The 25792-nt window shown below is 35.4% G+C and overlaps 1 long non-coding RNA gene across 9 annotated transcripts in view; it reads right to left on the bottom strand.

The window, feature by feature from the left end:
* Window positions 1-16877: 16877 nt before the first annotated feature.
* LOC129643864 (uncharacterized) overlaps window positions 16878-25792 on the bottom strand; it is a 123494-nt gene continuing 114579 nt past the window's right edge. For all 9 annotated transcript variants that reach the window (XR_008710557.1, XR_008710553.1, XR_008710552.1 and 6 more), the window contains 2 exons: window positions 20313-20430; window positions 16878-17272 (listed from right to left, as the gene is read on the bottom strand). This is a non-coding gene — a long non-coding RNA (uncharacterized LOC129643864). The remainder of the gene's footprint in view (window positions 17273-20312; window positions 20431-25792) is intronic.

Below are 25792 nucleotides of genomic sequence, written 5' to 3'. Positions count from 1 at the left end.
CAAAGTTTCTCTTTGAAAACTCAAAATATCTTAAAAAGTATCAAATTGCTATTTCTGCCACTAACAAAAAGGACTTCTGATGAATGAAATAGTTGTTTTGATCAACAAAAAAGCTCCTTAATTCTATGAAAAAACTTTTTTTTTCCTTCTCTATCCTTACTTGTGATTGAGATGACAACACATAATATATTCATGCTTCTACTTCTAGGCAGAAAATACTGTATTACTTTAAGAGTATATCTTTCCCATGCTTCAGTTCTTCTCTCATGTTGTAAATGAAGCTTTTCACACTAAGGCCAATGAATGGCCTTAGTATCCACTATTCCCCTAACCACAGAATTCCATTAAGTGTTTAAACTCTGAGCCTACCTTTAGAAATTGATTTGGTATTGGATAAAGCAATTTCTCTTAGGAAGCATATCTTCAGAATATTTTATGTGGATTATTTTTCTCTAACACAACATTCAAACACATGTCCCTATCACACACCTCCAGAGAAACTTCACAAATAGTGCCCATAAGTCTAAATCTTTGCTGTGTATGAATGAAGATACACCTAATCTTAGTTTAAAGGAAAACTGAAGTTAAAGGGAATTAGTCAGCATTGATTAACTGATTTATAAGGGTCAGCTGTTCTTACCATCAGTAATGTTTATATGCTTAAGGCAAAGAAGAGAATTGAAGCAATTAGCTAGATAATTCAAGCAGAAACTCAATTTCAGTGAATTGCTTGTGTGCACATATTTTACATAAGAAAGGAAACTACCTTACAACATATATTTCTAACCAATGCACGTGTCTGTCTGAAAGTATTTGCTATGTTGAGAAGTGGCTACAGGAAGAGGCTAAAGAACCAAACTCCCACATGCCTTGGTGTCAGTGCCCTCTCTCCTTCCACAGAAAAGAAGAGAAAAGAGGCAGGAGGAATACACATACGGATTTGTGTCAGGTCAAATAATAGAATCCCTATACCAAAGGATCAGAAATAGTGAATCAAGTTTCAGTGTGTTCATTTTAATTCTTCCTTTGGAGCTGGATTTAAAACAGACAAAGACAAATAGTTATTGATTTGGTAGTTTATCATTTTAGAACAAAATCCTAAGTAAATTCACTCCTTTAGACTCCAATAGTGTTGAGAACATGAATATTTGTGTTTGCACATTTTTGTTGAAAGATTGTGTATTTAACTAACCCACACTGCAGAGATCAAAGTCTCAATATTCTGTAATTATTATTTCTAAATCATATGATATTTGATACTTAGAAACTGAAGTTAACTATGAACTAACATGTTTTTATTAGCCTATTTAAAAGATGATGTGAAGAAACTGAATTATAATTGAAAAAGACATCCACCAATTCTATAAATGCTGCTCATCTTTGACTGAAACGAACCTCTTAACCAGGAACATTACTGCAATAGTCTGATTACCTCAGGATTCCTTGAAATTTATATCATTTAAAATTTTCCTTAATGATCCAAGTAAATAAAATCCTATGCAAATTATTAACAAGTATTTTCAATGAACTGGTAGTTAGGTTAAATCATTGCTGAAATATCTGGGTGCCTGGTACTTCTCACCAACCTTCACACATAGCATTGTGCCAGTCCATAATGAATCATAAATGATTATTCCCCCAAGAAAAGGTGGCAGATGTGGACCACTGCAATTTGGGTTCAGGCAGGGTACACCTGGAATACCGCTCTTTGTGAAAAAGTACAGATTCCAGAGTCAAAAGAAAGCCTAAGACATTCTGATTCAAGCCTGAGAATATTACCTTCGGTCAGGGAAAGCATCAGCACCCCATCAGATACAGTAACTGCAGACAAAGTGGTCAAGGAATTGGGATCGAGTCACAGTTTCAGTAGCAGAAGGGCTGCTAAAATTTAAGCTTGTTTGTTTTCTCATATAACAGAGTTCTAAATGGTCTTTTCCAGTATATTCTAGGTAACTAGTCACTATATCAGATGCTGGATGGGCTGGAAGCACTGCTTTTCAATTAGGGACTAGTTAATTCTCTTAATATATCTAACAAGTAGAACTGTCCCAGGGAGTTCATGCAAAGGGCACAAGCCTGTGTACTTGTGGGGAGGTAGAGAGAGTCTCCACATGATACCAGTGCTCTGGAAGGAGGGTATTAAGCAAAATACTTTTATAAGAGAGCATTTTCCCCAATATTAAATTGGCAGTTTAAATCTGTATTTCTCAAAATGTGGTTTTTGGGGAAGGGAGCCTTGGAATCTATATTTTTAGCAAGATTTGCCAAATGATCCTTATGCTTAATGATTTCTCATCTACATTAATAATCCTGGGTCCTCCTGAGAAAATATCATGTGGCAACATACTAAAAATTTGAAGGGTCACAATAATAGGAGATACCTCTAGCTTTGCTAATAATGGCATTTTAAATAAAGAGTGAGTAACCATTGTATTTCTCAAAAAAGGACCCAGATGCAGCTAAGTCTGTGCCTGCTACAAGTCAGGTATGTTTCTCAATTTAATGTGTTTTGTTTTTTTTTTTTTCTAATTGACTCCTCATGCCAACTTATTTTAAAAGATAGGGAAATTTAGTTGAGTGACTGCACAAATTTCCATAGCTAATAAAGATGATTGATGTATGTGTCTCTGCTGGGCCCCCTGGGGTCCAGACCTGTGTTATTCATGCTGGGTGCCACAGAAAGTTAAGAATCAGTTACAGAATGACATTATTGAAATTTTTAATATATTACTGCACAACTGATCCGGAGAAGGCAATGGCACCCTACTCCAGTACTCTTGCCTGGAAAATCCCATAGATGGAGGAGCCTGGTGGGCTGCAATCCATGGGGTCGCTAAGAGTCAGACACGACTGAGCGACTTCACTTTCACTTTTCACTTTCATGCATTGGAGAAGGAAATGGCAACCCACTCCAGTGTTCTTGCTTGGAGAATCCTGGGGATGGGGAAGCCTGGTGGGGTGCCGTCTATGGGGTCGCACAGAGTCGGACACGACTGAAGTGACTTAGCAGCAGCGCAACTGATCAGACTATGTCATCTGCCACTTCACTGGGTGAACTAAGGAGCCTGAAGAAATCAACAACATTATTCCTCATGATGGTAGCCCACCCCAACAATTGTGGACATATGTAGGTAAATTAGAAGATAAGTAAATAAGAGCACAAAAATAAGTCTACCATTGTAGAATATCATAACAACTAGATGAAAAATTATCTCATAATTTCCTCCTCAAAATGTATATATACCTTCACTGGGGAGTGGGGGGGGGACCAAGTGCTGGGACTTACAACCTCAGTTTTATATTATACTTAAAACTCAGAAAAACTGACTTTTTAAATTACATGTATTTTAAATTACATGTACTTTCAAATGTATAGCATACAATAGGTTTCTCCATTGCAAAGACAGGTGTTACAAAAATAAAATGATTTGTTGCCATGTTCCAGTGATGAATCAGCATCTTTGCCTCAAATGAAAAACTATTTTCATAATTGGTAGACCTAGCCAAAAGTGTTCTCATGAGACATTCTGTGGTATGTGTGATTAATTACTCCAAAAACTAAACTTTTTCCTTGATATTGCATTGTCATCTCATTGGTTTAAAGGACCATTTAAATGTGCCTTAACTACAAGTTCCCTCGATAGAATTATATTTTAAACTGCCCATCCATGTGTTGAGTGGAAGACAAATGGGGCTATACATTACAAAAGATAGGTCAGTAACCTAACAGTTCCATTACAGGAGCATGGATGCAACACAGGAGAAAAAATAGACGTGATATTTGAGCAAAGAAATATTCTGCCTAGGTACACTAGTAAATTTGTATTTCTTGCATGAGTTTATATTCCTAGCTTAAAAAGACTCATTAGAATTGCTGTTTAGAAAGAACTTAAACTTCCAAGAGTTTTAAGCTCCCCATCAAGTGTAAATACTTTTCAGTTAAGTGGGTTTATTTTATGCAGTTTAGAATTTCAAGTGAGGTAAATGTAAAAAAGGAGTTGCAAAAGAAAATTCTTAAACTTAGCCTATTTTGGTCACCACAATGTTCACTCAGTTCTGTTTTCCCTTTTTAGATATACTCTAGGAATGGGATTAGGCTTTTTTTTTTTTTTTTTTTAACTATGAGAAAGTAATTTTAGTCTTTTCAATGTACATTTATCTGTTAATCAGCCAGAATTTTATTTCCGTAATACCTTTCCATTATCCTTCAAAGATGTACACTGAAGTGCCTTGAGCATTCCTGGGACCATCAAGAATCTTCAGAGCTGGCTGATTGTGAGATGGCATATTTCTTAAAGACATTTAGACTCTCATACTCAGATGATATCTGAATTTACAAGGCAAAGGATTAAATTGAGGCACTTTCAGGTAGGATTCAAGAAAAAGCTACTTCAAATTTTAATATGTTCTGGTTAGATTATTTTGTATTTGAATTAAAATAGTTACGCAGTTTTTTGTAACCAAAATGGCAATTTTGATTTTTTTTTTTAGACAAAATACAATCAAGGCCAAAGAAATGTATGACTACTCTAATTTCTTAAGCAGACTCTGTCAAGAATTAACTCAGCTAATTGCAGTTGATTCTAGATGCAGAACCTACATCTAGACAAAGCTCTAACAAGTGTAGGCAGAACCTAACAACATTCTTTCAAATCCCTTTGATGTCTTAAGCCAATAAGCACTGAAGTAGCTTTTCTCAGAAGAAAGCAGACTTTATTTTCCAGGGGCTAATTAATATGTACGACCTCAGTCCCCAAAGGATCACACAGGTGCCTGTACCATGCCATATGTCATGTGCTATATTCCAGCAAGCTCAAGAGATTAATATACAATCATTATCATGAATTATTATGTTGTATTGAAGTTAATGTTGGTCTTTTGTTCTAATTAAAGTACAAACTTGGCATTGGAACAGAAGCTTAGCTAGAGAAATGAAGTTAGAGTCTCTATTTTAATGAACTACATATTTTTTCAATCAAAATGTGTAATTATTTAATTATCTGGCCTGCTCAGTAAGTTTAACTCTCTAATTTGTTCAAAGACTATTTATTCAACATAATAATAACACAGGTGGACACTCCTTGAAGTGTTTTATCTTTTGAAATTGTTAGCCATTGTTAAATCATGCTTTCAGTATATGTGATAGTATTTTATTAATGTTGACTTGTCCACCTTTATATCAAGCTGCTGCAAGTGACTACCTTATTCTGAAAGTCAGAGAAAATGCTATTGGTCTATAAAGACAAGTTTGTCATACCTGTTTAATAAGAAACAACATATTTTACTACACATTGCAATTAGTCTGCAGGACAAAGTGCCAAGATGGTTAAGTGTAGCTCACATTATTATATTCCAAAGATGTTATACATAATTCCATTTAGAAGCTGAGCTAGGACTCTGTTAGGTGATTTTGTATTTACATTTCACATAGGAAGGTTTAATGGCAAATATTTCCCACATATTCAGACTTGCTACTTTTAGAATATGAATGCAGTTGTATTCAGAAAAGAAAAAAAGCTTTCTAAGACTCTTTGAAGGGCTAATTTGCTTTTATAGACATCTAGAAAAATCAACACATCACTGACGATAGCTTCATATGTGTTTGGAATGTTAATATGGAACATGAAATAGTTTTAGCCATGTCAGCAGCATAGCAACATTTAGATATATGAAATTTTATGAGTAAAATTTAATTGTATAATAACAAATAATAAAAGCAAATAAAAAATATAGCCCTAAAAAATGGTGATAAGCAGAGGATTTATAAAGATTTAGAAATTAACTTCTGGTAAAATTGGAGCACAGTTTCTTCATTTAAATTTGTTTGATTAAAAAATAAATCTCTCTCAAGGGGTGTCCCAATTATTAAATTGCACCGAACTGTTACAGTGTTGAATATTGTTCAAAATAGATTACATCTGTGATTTGGAAATGTTTTCATTGTAAATTAATTCATTATTAGTGTCTTTGTTGTTACTGATTTTGAATGATTGATTTAGAGGCATGTGTCTCTAGTTTCTTAATTACTATATAGGGTTGAAGGCCTAATTTCTATAATATGTGGATGTCCACCAAAAATCTAGTGCTTTTTATATTTAACCCAATTGTGATTTTATTTTACAACATTTTATGTACTATTCACATGACTTGATATATGGTTTACTTAGAAAAGTATGTTGTGATTTGGAGTGACAAAAAAAAAAAAAGATTGGTACATCATGTCCATTAAGAATACAAGTGAATATTTTATATTTTAGTTTAAATATTTGCACATAGTTGAATACTATGAAATGAAGGCATCTTTTAAGGAATATTTTCTGATTCATAAATGTAATGTGTATGTGCAGTGACACAGTAATATTTAAAATGCCCATGTACAAATATTAAATACAGGTAAAAATCATTGTTTTACTGTGTTTTGTTATAAACATACAAAATGAATTAGTTGTTAGTCTATATTAGTAATAAATTATCTTTCAGTTCAGTTGCTCAGTGTGTTCAACTCTTTGCAGCCCTGTGGATTGTAGAACACCCGGCCTCCCTGTATATCACCAACTCCCACAGTTGACTCAAACTCATGTTTATTGAGTCGGTGATGCCATCCAACCATCTGTCCTCTGTCATCCCCTTCTCTTCGTGCCTTCAATCTTTCCCAGCATCAGAGTCTTTTCAAATGAGTCGGTTCTTTGCATCAGGTGGCCAAAGTATTGGAGTTTCAGCTTCAGTATCAGTCCTTCCAATGAATATTCAGGACTGATTTCCTTTAGGATGGACTGGTTGGATCTCCTTGCAGTACAAGGGACTCTCAACAGTCTTCTCCAACATCACTGTTCAAAAGCATCAATTCTTTGGTGCTCAGCTTTCTTCACAGTCCAACTCTCACATCCATACATGACTACTAGAAAAATCATAGCTTTGACCAGACAGACCTTTGTTGGCAAAGTAATGTCTCTTCTTTTCAATATGCTGTCTAGGTTGGTCATAACTTTCCTTCCAAGAGAAAGTGTCTTTTAATTTCATGGCTGCAGTCACCATCTGCAGTGATTTTGGAGCCCCCCAAAATAAAGTCTGCCACTGTTTCCACTGTTTTCCCATCTATTTGCCATAAAGTGATGGGACCTGATGTCATGATCTTAGTTTTCTCAATGTTGAGCTTTAAGCCAACTTTTCCAGTCTCCTCTTTCACTTTATCAAGAGACTCCTTAAGTCTTCTTCACTTTCTGTCATAAGGGTGGTGTTATCTGCATATCTGAGATCATTGATATTTCTCCTGGCAATCTTGATTCCAGCTTGTGCTTCATGCAGCCCAGCATTACTCATGATGTACTCTGCATATAAGTTAAATGAGCAGGGTGACGATATACAGCCTTGATTTACTCCTTTTCCTATTTGGAACCAGTATGTTATTCCATGTCCAGTTCTAACTGTTGCTTCCTGACCTGCATACAAATTTCTGAAGAGGTAGGTCAGGAGGTCTGGTATTCCCATCTCTTTCAGAATTTTCCACAGTTTATTGTGATCCACACAGTCAAAGCCTTTGGCATAGTCAAGAAAGCAGAAGTAGATGTTTTTCTGGAACTCTTGCTTTTTCAATGATCCAGCAGATGTTGCCAAGTTGATCTCTGGTTCCTCTGCCTTTTCTAAATCCATATTGAACATCTGGAAGTTCACAGTTCATGTATTGTTGAAGCCTGGCTTGGAATATTTTGAGCATTACTTGATGTGTGAGATGAGTGCAATTGTGTGATTTATTTTTATGTATTTATCTGTATTGTATATTACACCCAAACAGAAATAAGCCTTGCTCAGGAACATAGTGTAAGATTTTATCATCTTTTTCTTTTTTGCCTTCCATTCTTTTCTCAAACATGCAGACCTCGTTTTAGGCCATTTAGCTTTAAAATCTGTGCCAACCTCTAATACCAAGTAACAGCATTTGTGTCAACTCTAATGCTAAGGAGTTTTGTTCCCTCAAATATATACTAGAAAATGCCAATTCTTTATTCCTAACGGATCTCTATTGCATGATTAGTAGATTTCACTCATTTACTTATTCGGCAAACATTGACAGCCTATTCTAGGCAATATACTGCATTAAGGGCTGGAGGTATAAAGATGATTAACACAGTTTTACTTTCTAGAACAGGGGTCTCAAAACCCTGGTAGTGGTCCATGGCCAGGAACCTGGCAGCACACAAGGAGGTGAGCAGCAGACAAGCTAGTGAAGCTTCATCTGCAGCTCCCCATTGCTTGCAATACCATATGAACCATCCCTCAACCCCAGCCCTAGTTCGTGGAAAAATTATCTTCCATGAGAGCAGTTCCTGGTAACAAAAAGGTTGGGGATCACTCTTCTAGGATTTCATAGCCAAATAAAATATAACATTTCAGATTAACTATTGGCAATACTAGATTCAGAGGGACTCTCAATAGTGTAATTTGTCACAAGGATACTGATAGAGCAGAGATGGCTTAAAGGCATCAAATGTTCAGGCTACATAGCTAATGCACTGGGCCTTCCTTCAGCTCTTTAAGGCTAAAGCAGAGTGTTCTTGTTGTACCCACGCATTCTGGGAAACAAACTCACTCAGAAGGAAAATGTAGATAGTGGAGTGCAGTTTATTACACCGGAGGGCCCAAGGCAGATTCCCCTCTTAGCCAAGGACCCTGACCAGGTTTTGTGAAAATCTTATATACCCTATGTGTACATGCCCAAACCCAAATTCCCTGAAACTAGTCTGAACAAAGGAAAAGAAACATACAATCAAAGTTAACCTGTGATTCATACACCTTAAGCCTAGGTAGTTAACAGTGGACAATTATCAATAGGCCTGTGGTCATACCCCAATAAGCATAATAGAATGTATGATTCTATTCTGTTACACAGATATTTAGGGTATTCTTTTAGGAGATGAAGAGTCTAGGTACAAGCCCTGGGGTACTTTCTTCCAGGGGCCTGGTTTTCCAGTTTGTATGTCGTTTCCATAGATACTGGGCATATAGCTCAAAGTCCGGAGTACAGCCCAAGATGGAGTCCTGCTTTCAAGATAGAGCCTGTTCTGTCTGTTTCCTCCTTCATTCTTATCTCCAACATCATTGCCGTATGACAGCTAACATTTTTCAGGAGCTTACCATTGTGCCAGGTATACCTATGCTACACACAAAAATTTTGAAAAAATAATATGTATTTTGCATATGTATATTCTGCAGAATAATATGTATATGATTCTAACCATAAAGTAAAATAAATGTACAAAATTATATACCTATGACTAACATGTGTATTCAAAGTATAAAAATACAGACTGAAAAGTAAATAATTTGATTCATGGTAGGAGGGAAACAGTGGTAAGGATAGGGGTACAGAGAACACTATAGCTGTTTTGTTTATTACCTTTTTTTTTTTTTAACAGAAAAAGGAATTGAAGCACATACACTAAAATGGAAGAGAGTTATATCAGATTTTCTTTTCATTTCTTTACACCCTCCCTAGTCAGTTTGGGTGGTGGATACATATGTGTTTATTGTGGAATTCACACTTTTGTGTGTGTGTGTGTTTATTGTGGTTTTCTAAATAAAATTTCTGAAGTAACAAATTTCTAATAAGGTGGTCTGATCCTGGAACCCACACTTATAGCCAGTGCCCTAATATGTCTTTCTAAAGAACACAATTTTTTAAACCCAATTCATTTGTTCTTTCCTCCTTCAACTCTACTAATCTTATAAAGGAAGAGGCATTATTAGAAGGAATTCTATGACATCCTAAGTGCTTACAGATAAAATTTCACCACAGTTATATTTTTTGTCCAATTTGCTCTTCTTCAAAATTCTTCCTTGTGTTAGTAAATACTCTGGATTCTCTTACTAAAAACAGGAATCTTCTTTGATCCTTTTATTTCCCTTACTTCCTATATCCGATCTATCAGCCAGTTGAATTGGCTTTGTTGCAAAATACAGCCCCAAACTGGCACTTCTCCATCTCCACTGCCACAATCTTATTTAATGCCAACATTCTTTCTGCCATGCATTACAGTAGACACAAGTATTTAAAGCAAAGGGAATTTTAAAGCATAAAAATTATTCCAAAATTATTGAAAGGGCTACTATACAAAAAAAGTGAAGCTACGGTTTTTCAGAGATCAGTAACTGTAGGAAACCACTACTGACCTTAGGGTGGGAGAAACATAAAGGAGGCACCTGTGAGGACCCAGGAGCCAACCTTCTACGCACTCTTGGAGACTTTATTGCTGCTGCTTTAAGCACCACTCACAGGGCTTAAAGAACCATGACAGAATTGATCAGAAGTCTGGGAGCCTGTATTTCCTCTACCTCCCCTACTAGAAGCACAAAAATCTTCCACACTTCCTTGACTTTCTTCTGAGTCCCTCTCCTTGGCAGATCAAACTGGAATCCTGATGGCATGAGAGGCTCTGAAATAAATTTCTGCTTCCAGCCCCAGCCCAATGGGAGGATGTAGGTGGGCAGATATGGGACCAAGTCCACACACATCATGGCTACTGCAATCTCTAAATGGCTCTCTGTTCTTCTTTGAATGAATGAATGAACATACCTAACTTATTTATACACATGTATTAAGATCCTTTTTTTCCCCCGAATCAATGGATGTCACTTAATCTATAATAAAACAGTCCGAAGTGACTTGAGTAATTTCCTTACACCACTTCATAACCAAAAAAATGAGTAGCTCCAAGGCAGAGCTAAGAAAGCAAAAGACATAAACACATAGCTGTGGTAAAGCCTTAAGTCTTATAATGGAGGCCTAAATAAGGTGAAAAGTGAGCAGAGGGTCAAAACAATTAAATCTTTTAGAAGCCAAGAAGGTTTTCTCGGGAGTCTGAAGAATGAATAGAAGTCCTTCAGGGGGGATAAAGAGAATAGCATTCCAGAAAAAAAAAAAAAAGCAGATTATGCAAATTTTGTCAGAGACAAAAGCCAGGACATTCCCATACTTTTCTGCTTTGAAGTCTATATCTTTTATCTCACTTCAGCAAAATTACAATTTAATATTGTGTTTTTTGTGAGAGGAGCAACTTCTAGACTGCTTATTTACTAGTTTAGATGCTACTTGGTATAAATATTATAAAATACTTAAAATGATTAATAAAGTACATGCTGAGCATGTAGTAGTACATACTGAACAGATTCCCCTCACAGTAGAGAGTCAAAGAGGTTTTCCCATCATCTTCAGCATAAAATCCAAATGTCTTATGATGATATTCAGGATCCTTCACAAGTGAGTCCCACCCTACCTCTCCCTCAGGGTTTGCCTCTTCTCTGTCTCACATTTTCTACTCCAGCCAAATTGAAGGGCCTGAATTTTCCAACTGGTAACACGCATTCTCAAGTTTCAATATCTGTGTGACTGCTTTCATTCTTGCAGTAAGACAACTTCCAGCCCCCAATTCCCATATGATATACATCTTTCTTTTCTGAAATAAATCTTATGAAGTCATCTCAAAGTTACTCAAACCTGCCTTATGACACGAAAGAAAAAAAAAAAAAAACTCACACTTATCTTTACATATAGAGAAATAAAGAAGTACCAAACAGTTGAAGTCTAAAAGAGAATTGAAAAAAAAAAAAAAAAATCAATAAACACCTAAGAAAAGAGATCATTCAAAGAAAAGAGAACCTCTTTAAATTGTTAATGTGTATGATAATTTGAGAAGATACTATTTTCACAAAAAATAATAAACATAATAATAAAGCAAGGAAAGTTCTTTAAAAATGAAAAATAAGATAGGCCATTAAATGAATGTAAGAAGTCACTTTTCCCAGAAAAAAATATACATATGTAGTTGGAAAGCCAATATAGCAGAGAAGGAAAAAAACAAATATCAATCCAGGAAGACCAACAACAATAATAAATGAATCAACCACTTCTCATATTTTTAAAATATTAACTTTGCTTTACATCTGAAACTAAACTCAATATTGTAAATTATCTATACTTCACTAATAAATAATAAAATGTAAAAAAAAAAAAAAAAAAAAGAGTCAACTGTTTTGAAAATTACCCTCCTACTATAAACTAGAAAACAGGGCAAGCTGTATGAAACAAAGGTTTTCCTGGACATTAGACAATAGGCAATCTAAAAATAAGATTCCTGAAGGAAGACAAACAAACAAGGTGAGCCCTATAATTGCCCTGCTTACTGCCCAAAGGCAGTAAGTTGATCAAATACAAAGAACAGAATAATAGAGAGTGGATATTGGAGAAAGAGAGCTTTCTTTATCTGAAGATAGGAACCTTTACTTGAATATGTAGGGTGGGCTATTAGGAAGCTGCTCAAAGAACAAACAGTAAACAGAAGTCTGAATAAGCTCTGGGTTGGGACTAGCAGAGCGAAGCTGTATAATAATATCCTTTCAAGTACTTTGCCCAAGTCCTTGGATATCTCCTTAATAGTAAGCAAAACTATTCCTAGGTCAAAGGCTGCTCTTGACACTTCTGAATCAAGCTAAAATCCACTAATAATTAGTAATTGAACTATATGACTGAACAAAGCACAACACACACATAATGGCATGCTGCAGTCCGTGGAGTTGCAAAGAGTCAGACACAACTGAGTGACTGAAGAACAAGAACAAAATGTCCCTTCCTCCAGGAAGCTTACACATCTCTTACTTTCATCCATCAGAGGACAGACCGAAGAAGCAAGACCCACAATCCCACAGTCACTAAAACAAAAGCACATTAGAGACAATCAGCATGAAAAAAGCAGAAAGTTATATTCCAGATGAAAGAACAAGATAAAGCCTCAGAAAAACAACTAAGTGAAGTAGAGACAGGAAACCCTTCAGAAAAGACTTCAGAATAATGATAGTGAAGATGAATCAGAATTCAGATAAAGAATGGAGGGAAAGATTGAGAAGATGCAAGAAATGTTTACTAAACACCTAGAAGAAATAAAAAGCAAACAAACAGAGATGAATAACGCACTAGAAGGAATCCATAGCAGAATAACTGAGGCAGAAGAAAGGATAAATCACCTGGAGGGCAGAACGGTGGAAATCACGGCCACAGAACAGAATATAGAAAAAAGAATGAAAAAAAAAATGAAGACCACCTAAGAGACCTCTGAGACAACATTAAACAAATAAATATTTGCATTATAGGGTTCCTAGAAGGAGAAGAAAGAGAGAAAGGTCCTAAGAAAATACTTGACGAGATAATAGCTGAAACATTTTCTAACATGGGAAAGGAAATAATCAACCAAGTCAAAGAAGCATGGAGAGTCCCAGGCAGGATAAACCCAAGGAGGAACACATCAAGACACATAGTAGTCAAACTGACAAAAATTAAAGGCAGAGATAAACTATTAAAAGCAACCAGGGAAAAATGACAAATAACATACAAGGGAACTCCTATCAGGATACCAGCTGATTTTGCAACAGAAAATCTACAAGCCAGAAAGGAATGGCATAATATGTTCAAAGTGATGATAAAGAAGCTACAACCAAGAATACTCTACCCAGCAAGACTCTTCTTCAGATTTGATGGAGAAATCAAAATCTTTCCAGACAAGCAAAGTTAAGAGAATTCAGCACTACCAAACCAGCCTTACCATAAATGCTAAAAGCATTTCTCTAGGCAGGAAAAAGAGAAGGGAATAAATGATTTGGCTACAGAAAATAAACCCAAAACCATTAAGAAAAGTGATAGTATCATTCATGTCGATAATTAACTTAAATGTAAATGGATTAAATGCACCAACCAAAGGACATAGACTGGCTGAGAAGATGAAAACATGTGCTTGTATGCACTTCCACTTACCACATCACTCTGCCTGACCCCTGAAACTGTATGTAATAATTTTATATTGTTAGGTTAATTATGTTCCCATTATAGCTTGTAATTATCTTTTTTTTTTTGTCTAGCTATTGATTGTGAAAACTGATAAACATCTTTTATTATTGTGATTATGTAACTATTAGTCACTTAATACCATTGTATCATAATTGTTCAACAGAAAAATAATAGAATTCTATATCACCAAAACTACCATTTAATAGAAAAACCTGTAATCACTTTTTAAAATCCACATGCATATCATAATTATCTTGGAATTTTTTTGAAAAATACAAATGGCCAGATACTATTTTTGCCTGAGTTCCAGATATGTTTCTAATGAGCAGCCAGGTTTTAAAACATTGGATTATATGAGGAACTTTTATTATCTAGTTTGTTTCACTTTTTCTATTTCATATTCAGTTGGTTTTGAATTTCTCCATCTCTTTTTTCTGATGTATTTTCTCAAGCCCTCATCAAGTGTAATAGAAAAGCTTTTGTATACATGTATACATAATATGTATAAACATATATATTTTAGAAAACTTATGAATTTTTGCCCAACTACAAAATTTATGACATTTTGGTTCCATTTGTTTGACTTAGTATGTATAGAATGCTAGATTTCTAATTAAAAAAAAATAGATATGCAACAAGCAACAAAGATTAATGTATAGCACAGGGAACTATGGTCAATATCTTGTAATCTATAATGGAAAATAATTTTAAAAATAATTTCTGTGTGTATAGATAACTGAATCACACACAAAAAAGAATTCTACCTTTTGAAATTTAGTAATGTTTATCTTTTTGCCAGTTTTTTTTAAATGTGCTATTGACATCTAATAACAATGTATGAGATACAAAATTTTAAATATATTTCTGTAGGATATGAGTAATATAAATTAATATAAATATATTTATTTAAATTATTAATGACATCTTTCAAGATGCTCCTATCTTATTTTTTTCTTCAGTTGATAAAATATTCTCAGAGAAATAATATGTCTCACTATGATTATATATTTTCTTTTCTCCTATATTTCTTCTGATTTTTGTTTTAGGTGTCTAATGGTTTATAAATGTCTAATGGTTTATGATGTCTATCTTCTTTGTGAATTGTACTTTTTATCATTAAAAATATTCATCTTTGTTTCATTTAAAAGAAGAAAGAAAGAATAAGGAAAAAATAATGAAAAGAATTGAAGACAGTCTCAGGAAACTCTAAGACAATGCTAAATGCACTACTGTTTGAGTCATAAGAGTCCTATAAGAAGAAGAGAAAAAGAAAGGGACTAAGAAAATATCCAAAGGGATTATAGTCAAAAACTTCCCTAACATGGGAAAGGAAATAGCCACCCAAGTCCAGGAGGCACAGAGAATCCCATAAAGAATAAACCCTAGGAGAAACACATTGCTGCTAAGTCACTTCAGTTGTGTCCGACTCTGTGTGACCCCCATAGACAGCAGCCCACCAGGCTCCCCTGTCCCTGGGATTCTCCAGGCAAGAACACTGGAGTGGGTTCCCATTTCCTTCTCCAATGCATGAAAGTGAAAAGTAAAAGTGAAGTTGCTCAGTCATGTCTGACTCTTCGCGACCCCATGTACTGCAGCCTTCCAGGCTCCTCCATCCATGGGATTTTCCAGGCAAGAATACTGGAGTGGGGTGCCATTGCCTTCTCTGCACAGCTGGTATAGAGGAAACATATTTCAACATAATAAAGGCCATTGTGACAAACCCACAGCTCACATCATACTCTGTGGTGAAAAGCTAAAAGCCTTTCCTTTAAAATCAGGAATAAGACAAGGATGCCCACTCTTGCCATTTCTATTTAACATAATATTAGAAGACCTGGCCACAGAGATCAGATAAGAAAAAGAAATAAAATGGTATCCATATTTAAAGAGAAGTAAATCTGTCACTCTTTGCAGACAGCATGTTATTACATATAGAAAACCATAAAATTTCCACCAGAAAACTATTAGAATACATGAATTCAGTAAAATTTATGGATATAAGAATTCTAAACAGAAATGTGTTGCTTTTCTATACAATAATAATGAACCATTATAGAAAACAAACAAGGAAAGTCACTTAAAATTGCATCAAAAGGAATAAAATACCTAGAAATAAAGCTAAGAAAGTATGTGAAAGACCTGTAAGTTAAAAACTATAAAACTGAAGACAATAGAAAGAGATGGAAAGATATCTCATGCTTTTGGAGTAGAATAATTAATATTGTTAAAATGTCCATACTACCAAAAGGAATCACAAATTTAATACACTCCCAATCAAAACACCCATGCCATCTTCCACAGAACTAAAACAAGTAACCCTAAAATTTATACAGAACCACAAAATATTCCAAATAGACAAAGCAAACTTCAGGAAAAAAAAAAAATAATAAAGCTGTAGGTATCGCACTTCCTGACTTCTGCTGCTGCTGCTGCTGCTGCTAAGTCACGTCAGTCATGTCCAACTCTGTGCAACCCCATAGACAGCAGCCTACCAGGCTCTGCATTTCCTGGGATTCTCCAGGCAAGAACACTGGAGTGGGTTCCATTTCCTTCTCCAATGCATGAAAATGAAAAGTGAAAGTGAAGTCGCTCAGTCATGTCCGACTCAGTGACCCCATGGACTGAAGCCTACCAGGCTCCTCTGTCCATGGGATTTTCCAGGCAAGAGTACTAGAGTGGGGTGCCATTGCCTTCTCCGCTTCCTGACTTGAGACCATACTAAAAAAGCTACATTACTCAAAATGGTATGGTACTGGCAGAAAAACAAACATATAGACCAATGGAACAGAATATACAGCCCAGGAAAAAAAAAAAAAAATCTCATACATCTATGGTCAATTAATTTACAACAAAGGCAAAAATATACAATTGAAAAAAGACAGTCTCTTCAAGAAGTAGTGCTATGGAAACTGAACAGTTGTATTTAAAAGAATGAGATGGCAATGTCACGTTATACAAAGATGAACTCAAAATGGATTATAGACCTAAATGTATGACGTAAAACCATAAAAAAAAAACAGAGACAGAACACCCTAATACGAATTTTGGTAACATTTTTATTTATTTATTTGATTGATCTCCTAAGGCAAAGGAAACCAAAGCAAAAATAAACAGGACCTAGTTAAACTTACAGAGAAGGCAATGGCACCCCACTCCAGTACTCTTGCCTGGAAAATCCCATGGACGGAGGAGCCTGGTGGGCTGCAGTCCATGGGGTCGCGAAGAGTCGGACACGACTGAGCGACCTCACTTTCACCTTTCATTTTCATGCATTGGAGAAGGAAATGGCAACCCACTCCAGTGTTCTTGCCTGGAGAATCCCAGGGATGGAGGAGCCTGGTGGTCTGCCATCTATGGGGTCGCACAGAGTTGGACATGACTGAAGCGACTTAGCAGCAGCAGCAGGAGTTAAACTTAAAAGCTTTTCCATAGCAAAGGAAACTGTCAATAAAACAAAAAGATAACTTTGTGAGTTAGAGAAAATATTTGCAACTAAAATGACTGATAACAGGTTAAGATTCAAAATATATAAACAGCTGATACAACTCAATATCAAAAACAAAAAAAACCCAATTTTTTTTAAAAAGGCGGAAGATTTGAATAACATTTTCCCCCCAAAAAAGCATTACAGATGGCTAACAAGCACAGGGAAAGATGCTCAATATTGCTTATTATTAGAGAGATGAAAATCAAATCTACAGTGAGTTATCACTCACACCTGTCATAATGGCTATCACCAAGAAGTCTACAAATAAACATGCTGGCAAGGATGCAGAGAAAAGAGACCCCCTGTATACTGTTGGTGGGACTGTAAATTGGTTACTATGACAATCAGTATAGAGGTTCCTAAAAAAATTAAAAACAAAGAATAACCTTATGCAAAGAAAATGAAAACCACTAATTCAAAAAGATACACGCATCCCAATTTTCATAGCAGCACTATTTACACTAGCTATAATATGCTAGCTATATAATATAATATTCACAGATAAAGACATGTTATATATACATATACACATATATATACATATATGTACACACACACACATATACACATTGTAATATTACTCAATGCTAAACAGAATAAAATTCTGTCATTTACAACAACATGGATGGTCCTAAAGACTATTATGCTTAGTGAAATAAGGCAGAAAAAGACTAATATTAAAACTATGTGCTATCAATTTTACATGGAATTTAAAAAATAAAAACTAATGTGAATAACAAAGCAGAAACAGACTGAAATATGAAAAACAAACCAGTGGTTACCAGTGATTATAGTATAGGAAAATGTAGTCATTATTTTTAATAACTTTAAATGGAATACAATCTATAAAAATATTGAACCACTATGTTGTATACCTCAAATGAATGTAATATTGTAAATTAACCATACTTAAATAATAAAAAAGGCATTTCAAAGTGATAAAGTGGTAATCTCATCAAGAAGATATAATATTCCTTAAAAATGCATCAACTTGACCTAATTGACACTTATGGAATATTCCACTCAACAATAGCTGAATCATATTCTTTAAAAACATGCCTATAGATAGGAAAAAGAAATTTTGTTTTAATGATTTTTAAAAGTTAGATGAAATAGAAATGTCCTTTGAAAGACATAAAATACCATTCTTTCCTCAAGAAAAACATAAGTAACCTAAATCCTCTTAAAGAAGTTTATTATTATTTTTTTAATTTCACAAAGAAACACCAGAACCACCTGAATTCACATATGAATTTTAGGAAAACATTTAGGGAAGAAATTATACACATTTTAGACAATCCTTTTAGAAACCACAGAGGAAACACTAACCTACACTATGAGGCCCACACTTCCTCAGCAACAGAAACAAACAAAAATATAACCCAGAACAAAAGCTAGGTAATGAATATATATTCAAAAGCCTTTAAGAGGAGCAACTAAAAACTTTCAGAAGAAAACATGGACAATCTTTGTGACCATAAAATAAGCAGTGATTTACTTGATAAAAAACAGAAAACACAAACCATAACTTTAAAAAAATTGAACTTACCAGTATTTAAAACTTTGCTTTTCAAAAGATGTTTTTAAGAAAGAGAAAAGGCAAGCCAAATATTGGGAGAAATTATTTGCAAAGACTATCTGATAAAGAAATTCATTCAGAATATATAAACACCTCATATCTCAATAATAAAAACAAAACCAACAATTAAAGCAGTGGGTAAAAAATTTGAGCAGATATGTCACCAAAGAAGAATTATGAATGCAAAATCAGTTCAAATAAGCCATAATGTGTTACCTCTGCACAAAGAATAACAATACAAAAATTCACAAGGATATGAAATGACTTAAACTCTCACACACTACTGGTAGAAAGACAAAATGCTATAGCCACTTTGTGAAATGACTCAACAATTTTTTATAACTATACATACCATGTGACCCCAAAATCTTGTCCCAGTGTAATTATTTAAGAGGCATAAAAACTTATTCCTTGGCAAAGACATTTACTTCTGTTCATAAAATAATTTTTCATAAACTGAAAACAACACAAATGTCCATGAACTGTTGAAACGATACAACACACTATGGAATAACTCTACAATGAATTACTATCCAGGAATAAAAAGTAGCAAATTATTGATCTATTACATAATCGTGGATGGCTCTCAAGAACATTATGGCTAAGTGAAATAGTCCTATTTAGAAATCCAGTGTTGGGAGAATGTTCTCCATGGCATTTCAACACATTTTGTGATTGTTTTTGTTGAGGACTCTCTTTTCAAGAATATTTACTATTTAAGGTCTTTAGAAGCAAGAGATGGTGTCTTTGTACATGTTCATGTTAAATTGTTATTTCTTATATAAGATTTATGTTCCAGCTCAATCAGTTGGGCAGAAAGTAAACTCACCCACCCTCTACATTTCTGTTCTATTCAGATTCTCCAGAAATTGGATAATGCCCACTCACATTGGAAAGGGCCATTTACTTTATTCAGCCCATTAATTCAAATGTTAATTTCTTCCAGAAACACTGTCACAGACACACCCAGAAATAAAGTTTAACCACATACCTGAGCATCCTGTGGACCAGTCAAGGTGACACATAAAATTAAGCAACACACATGTCTTACGTTACCCTATACATGTTGGCCTTATTCACATGTCTAATCTCACTGGCTTTTTATTATAATCTTGGACTTTCACAGCACCTTCCTGGCACAGTGCATTATGCAGACTGTTGTCACTACTGGGAATGCTCTTACCTTAGTTAGCTCCTCTTGTACATCCTCCAGGCTACAGTTAGATTTTCACCTTTTTATGAAATTGTTTCAGAACATATCAAATACTCCTATTGTTCCCATACCAACATAGAAATTCCCATTTCTGTCATGGAATTTAGCAATTTTATATTTTCTGTGTTTGTGTGTGTGTAATTGATTCCCCCTGTTAGAATGTAGATTTCATGAAGACAGCGTCAATGTTTTATTTACTCACCATTTTATGCCAAATGCCTCATGTATCTGGCAACAAGTAGGCATCCAATATGTATTTCTTCAGTGAATGATTAGAAGAAAAAAGAAGCTGCTTAGAACAGTCTGGACGGTCTTCCTGCCTGGAAAAGGGAAGACAATCACACTTCTATGTGCTTGAACATTTCAAGAGGTGTAGGGAAAGTTCTGTCCCACATGACTGGTTAAGTTGTTAGTTAAACTGAGTTTTATAGTGCTCCTCATGGGAGAGGTGGAAAGAGAGGAATGTCTATATTCCTTTAAAATCAGCACAAAAGGTGCCTCCAATCTTAGAGGCAGATGTTTCTGCACCTTTTCCTTAGGAAGAAAAAAAAAAAAAAAAAAAAAAAAACACTCCTCCATTTTGTACTTTAGGGAAGTGTGTGGAAAACCATTATTCAGGAATGCATTAGCCCTATCATATTCATTTCTATAAAATTTTGCTGCTTTTATGCTTCTGGTATGTTTTTGTCATTCTTACGGGGCTTTAAAATGGTAAGGGGAAAAAAAGTTATGTTCAATTTGCCATTTTGAAATGGAAGATCTCCATGAACCCTAAATTTCAACAATTATTTTCAAGTTGCTCTATAAAGAAACATCAGTTTCTACAATTGACAGTGAATAAAAATACATATTTTTCCCAAGATTAGATAATGAATAAAAATTATGGAAGGTAAGGGATGTTACAGAAACATTAAGATGGAAAAAATATAAATTTAAAAGAATAATGTTGTAAGTAAAGGATCTGAAGCAAAGACCATCTGTGAACAATTCTAGAGTAACAATTTGAAACAACACTAGAACTTGAGGCAAGTGGGAAGTATATAGATTTGAAGCTATAAAGTCAATTTTTGCTAAAGCAATTATTTTCAGGAAAAAACACCTACATCTATCTATCTATATTACTGCCTCAATTTCCCTAAGATGAAACTTTTTAGATCATTTAAGGTAAAACAGGAAATATTTTGATCATAATCAAAATAAGCATAAAATTTATGATACATATAACATCATCAGCTCATTTGGGAACTGTAATTCTCACCTCCTTAGGTTACCTAGCAGCTCAACTGGCTAGGGATCCTTGGTGAATTTTTATTTTGAAGCCTTAGTCTTTTTCGGACACCCTGGTGGATGAAAGGCTGCAGCTAAAAATTGTTCAGGAACTTTTTTCAAGTGTCATGTGCCTGAGGCCATGTTCTTATATCCAACACTGCCCTTAACACAAAAAATTATTTATCAGGAACAGCAAATCTAAAGTAGCCACTTCATTACTGTCTCTCAAATCATCTTATTTATTTCTTGGCAAAACAATAATCTTCCACTGTTATGGTTCTGAAATGCATGTTTGTTGGTATCAATAGTCCTTTCCTCTCACCAAAAAATTCTGTGAGGGTCTATTTGATTTTGTCTGTCTCTAATATCTTAAGTTTGACTTGGTACTCAATAAATATTCATTGAATGAATAGTTCCTCTACAAAAGTACTTAAACTAATAACATTTTTTAAAATATCCCTAAAATTATTTAGTATGTGAATTGTACATTCAAGAAAAAAATACAGTGGTTGTTTGAAAAAGTTATTTTTAGCTTTGGTCATATTGATCATAATTTACATGAAAGCAGGAAGTGCTAGGTAATAAATTGGGAAACAAATCAAATTAAAAAAGACAGGGATAAAGAAGTGAAATAGATCAAAAATTCAACTGCATGAGTATAAGACAGATTGTTTAACTTAACATCAATATTATCTACAAAAATAACATTTTAAAAGAACTTCTGGTGTTAATTGATTTAATTTCTATTAGAGCAAATATGATGACTCTCAAAATGTGCTAATTTTATCCTGAATTCATAGGAATTTAATGGCCAAGGGAGGTGATGGCTCACATATTTTTCATGACAGAGCAAATAGAATATTTTATTCAGTACTGTGCAGCAATTTAAAAGAACACTGATAAACCAGACTTTATCCAGAGGAATGTGACCAAAATGTCAAAAAGTGAAGAAAACATTGATTTCCAGCTAAAGGCAGAGATTTAAAAATACATGATAGTCTTTCTGATCCACCTTGTATCCCCCCAAAATGGCAGAAATGTATAACAAGAAAAAAAAAAAGCTAAACTGGAAGAGATTTCCTGAATGGACCAGCAAGCATGAGAAATCCAAGAATGCACAGGAAAAAAAATTATCAAAACAGGTGGCCATTAAAGCCTCATTAAGGAAAATCAGAGCTAGAGGGGAGCCAGGAGCAACTAAACGGGTGAAAATGGAGGACCACCACATCTGCATACATTTCCTCATCTTTGTCCACACAGCCTCACTATGGTATCTGTTTCTACCTTTAAGCAGCGAGTAGAGGAACTTAGGTCAGAGAGACCAAAAATCATTCTAGAGGATTGCCCATTCCAGAGACACACGGAAAGCAGCCATGCTCAGACCAAGATGGTCTATACCTGCACACCATGGAGTTCCATCATTTTTACAAACTCACCTTCCTGTCTGTTCCTGGACAACAGGTCTACTGTGATGGAACCCAGATTCATTTGCACAACATGCAGCAAGTCAAAATGCTAAGACACCATGGTTTGCAGCAAGGAGAATGCTTATTCACAAGGCAGCCAACCGAGGCGACAAGACCAATCTCAGGACTGTCTCCTCAAAGGCAAGGGATTATTTCTAAGATAGCCAATAAAGAAGCAGGGCAGTCCAAGGCATGGTGAGCATAGGGAAAGGTAATTGGAAAAAGGTTTGGTAATTGTAGTTCTGCACAAGTGTAGCTAGGCTACAGGCCTCTGCATGGTCTAGAATGAAGGCACATAGAAGATCTGAGGCTGGAGTTTTTGACTCTCTTATGTCAAAATATCACAGAGTGAACACTTTTGCTTGCCTAGTTGGAGGCTTGGTGACCTTATTCAGTTTTAACCAGCTCAGCTTCAACTTGATGAAGATGACTCGAAACTCCTGAAAAACAACTCTGGCAAACATTTCATTGTTTAGGTTACTTCCAGGTAGAGAACATGCAAGTCTTTCATAGGAGCAATTAAAACAACTTTGATTGGTGAAAGCAGGTAAAATGGATTTGACTAATAATTACCAAGTGTTTCACTACCCAAGTCTTCAAAAATTAGAGGCATCAAGGTCTTAAAGAGGATTTAAACTACCAAAAGTAAGCATATTGAGTGTTATATTAAATATGTCTAAAAACTTGAGACCTATAGGAGAATGTTGCAGTCATAAAACTTGGTGAAAACAAGTGCTTCCATTAGAAAAAATGTACCAGATTAGATTTGAATATTCTCACATTCTTCTGAAAAAAAAAAAAAATAGCAAGCACACATAATCTTAGGTTTATTTCAACTTCAAGAAAACTTCAGATCAGTTCAGTCACTTAGTCATGTGTAAGTATTGGGTTAGAATATAGATTCAGTTCAGTCGTGTCTGACTCTTTGCAACCCCATGGACTGTAGCATGCCAGGCCTCCGTGTCCATCACCAACTCCCAGAGTTTACTCAAACTCATGTCCATTGAGTTGGCGATGCCATCCAACCATCTCATCACCTGTCGTCCCCTTCTCCTGCCTTCCATCTTTCCCAGCATCAGAGTCTTTTCCAATGGGTCAGTTCTTTGCATCAAATGGCCAAAGTACTGGAGGTTCAGCTTCTTTATATTACTCATGGTACATAGTACATTATTTTGCACCTAGTAAGTATTCAAATTTGTTTAAATTAAATAATACATATAGGGATTTCCCTGGTGGTCTTGTGGTTAAGATGCTGCTTTGCAATGCAGGAGGTGTGGGTTCAGCTGAACCCCCTGGTTGGGAAATTAAGATCCCATATGCCATGGGGTGTGGCCAAAAAAAATTTTTTAAATAACACATGTAGTATTTTTTAATGCTTTGAAGAATAGAGAAGAGCGCCTAACCTTGGTTTGACCCACAGACACTTATGCCCAATATTAGTTATTCAGTAATTTGTTTCTTTGAAGCAATGAATGAGCATTGTATTAAAAAATATTAAGGATAGAAAACCTAAAATAAATATTAATATAAAAAAGAATGGAATAAACTATTAGAGCTGCAGACAAACTTTTAAATTTCTCATTCATCTTATGCCATGCATTGAATTTTATCTTAAAGCAGATCTACAGGAAATGTCTAGTATTTACATAAAGTTATCCCTTTTGTTATCTCTTGTAAGGATTAATTTATGTGTCAATTTAACTGGGACATGGGGTGCAGATATTTAGTTTAACAATATTCTAGTTGTGTCTGTGAAGGTGTGTCTAGATTAACTTTTGAATTGAAAGACTGAGTAAAGCACTCCTCAATTTGAGTGGCTTCATCCAATCTGTTGGAAGCACAAATAGAATAAAAACAATTAAGAGAGAAATTCCTCTCTTTGTTTGACTATCTCTAAGTGAGATATCAATCTTCTACCTCTCTCTTGCGTGCGTGCACTCTCTCTCTCTTTCACTCTCTTTCTCTCTCCCACTCTCTCACTCTCTCCCTCCCCTGCACGCTCCTCCACTCTCTTCTCTTCCAGTCTTGGATTCTCCTGATATCTTCTAAATGAAATAGAGCTGTAACACTGATTTGCCTAAGAGCTGTAGCACGGTTTGTCCAAGACCCAAGAGCTGTGATGCTCTGAGGGCTTTAATGTCCGTCACTCCAAATCTTTGTTGTGACTAGACAAGAACCGAGGAACATACACTCGCGTGACATCTATGGTGCCATGGCTCAGATTTAACCTGGCTGAAACAACCTCCGCGCGGAAGAGGCCAAGCACAGCAGGAACCCAACTCAGCAAAGCTCCCACGCTAGAAGAGGAAGGTGAAGAAACCCAAGGCAGGGGAAGGTCCATTGTGCTGGAAACCGGGACAGTGAAAAACGAACTCAGCAGAAAGCTCACGCGGCCCAGTCTCAGATTCCAGAAGACCTCCAGTTAAGATGGGAAATAACCAATCCACTTCCCCGCAGATGCCTTTGAGATGCATCCTTGATAACTGGAAGCTGTTCGACCCTCTAGCTCTAAGGAGAAGTCGTTTGAAATTCTTTTGTGCCACTGCGTGGCCACACTATCCACTGGGGGACGAAGAACACTGGCCTGAAGATGGAACTTTAAATTACAATACCATCCTGCAATTAGAATTATTCTGCAAAAGACAATGGAAATGGACAGAGATCCCTTATGTCCAAATTTTCTTCCGAATAAGAGATATGACAGAGAAGGCAATGGCACCCCACTCCAGTACTCTTGCCTGGAAAATCCCATGGGCGGAGGAGCCTGGTAGGCTGCAGGCCATGGGGTCGCAAAGAGTCAGACACGACTGAGCGACTTGACTTGACTTTGACCTTTAAACTCAGACCTGTACTAGAACTTACACTATCAGTAATCTTGGGTCTCCATCTGCAAATCTTAGATCTCTCAGGCTTCAAATTGCATGAGCCAATTCCTTATAATAAATCT

The sequence above is a fragment of the Bubalus kerabau genome, chromosome 2 (assembly GCF_029407905.1).
Source record: "Bubalus kerabau isolate K-KA32 ecotype Philippines breed swamp buffalo chromosome 2, PCC_UOA_SB_1v2, whole genome shotgun sequence".
NCBI lineage: Eukaryota > Metazoa > Chordata > Mammalia > Artiodactyla > Bovidae > Bubalus > Bubalus kerabau.
This window is presented reverse-complemented; position numbering and strand designations above follow the sequence as displayed.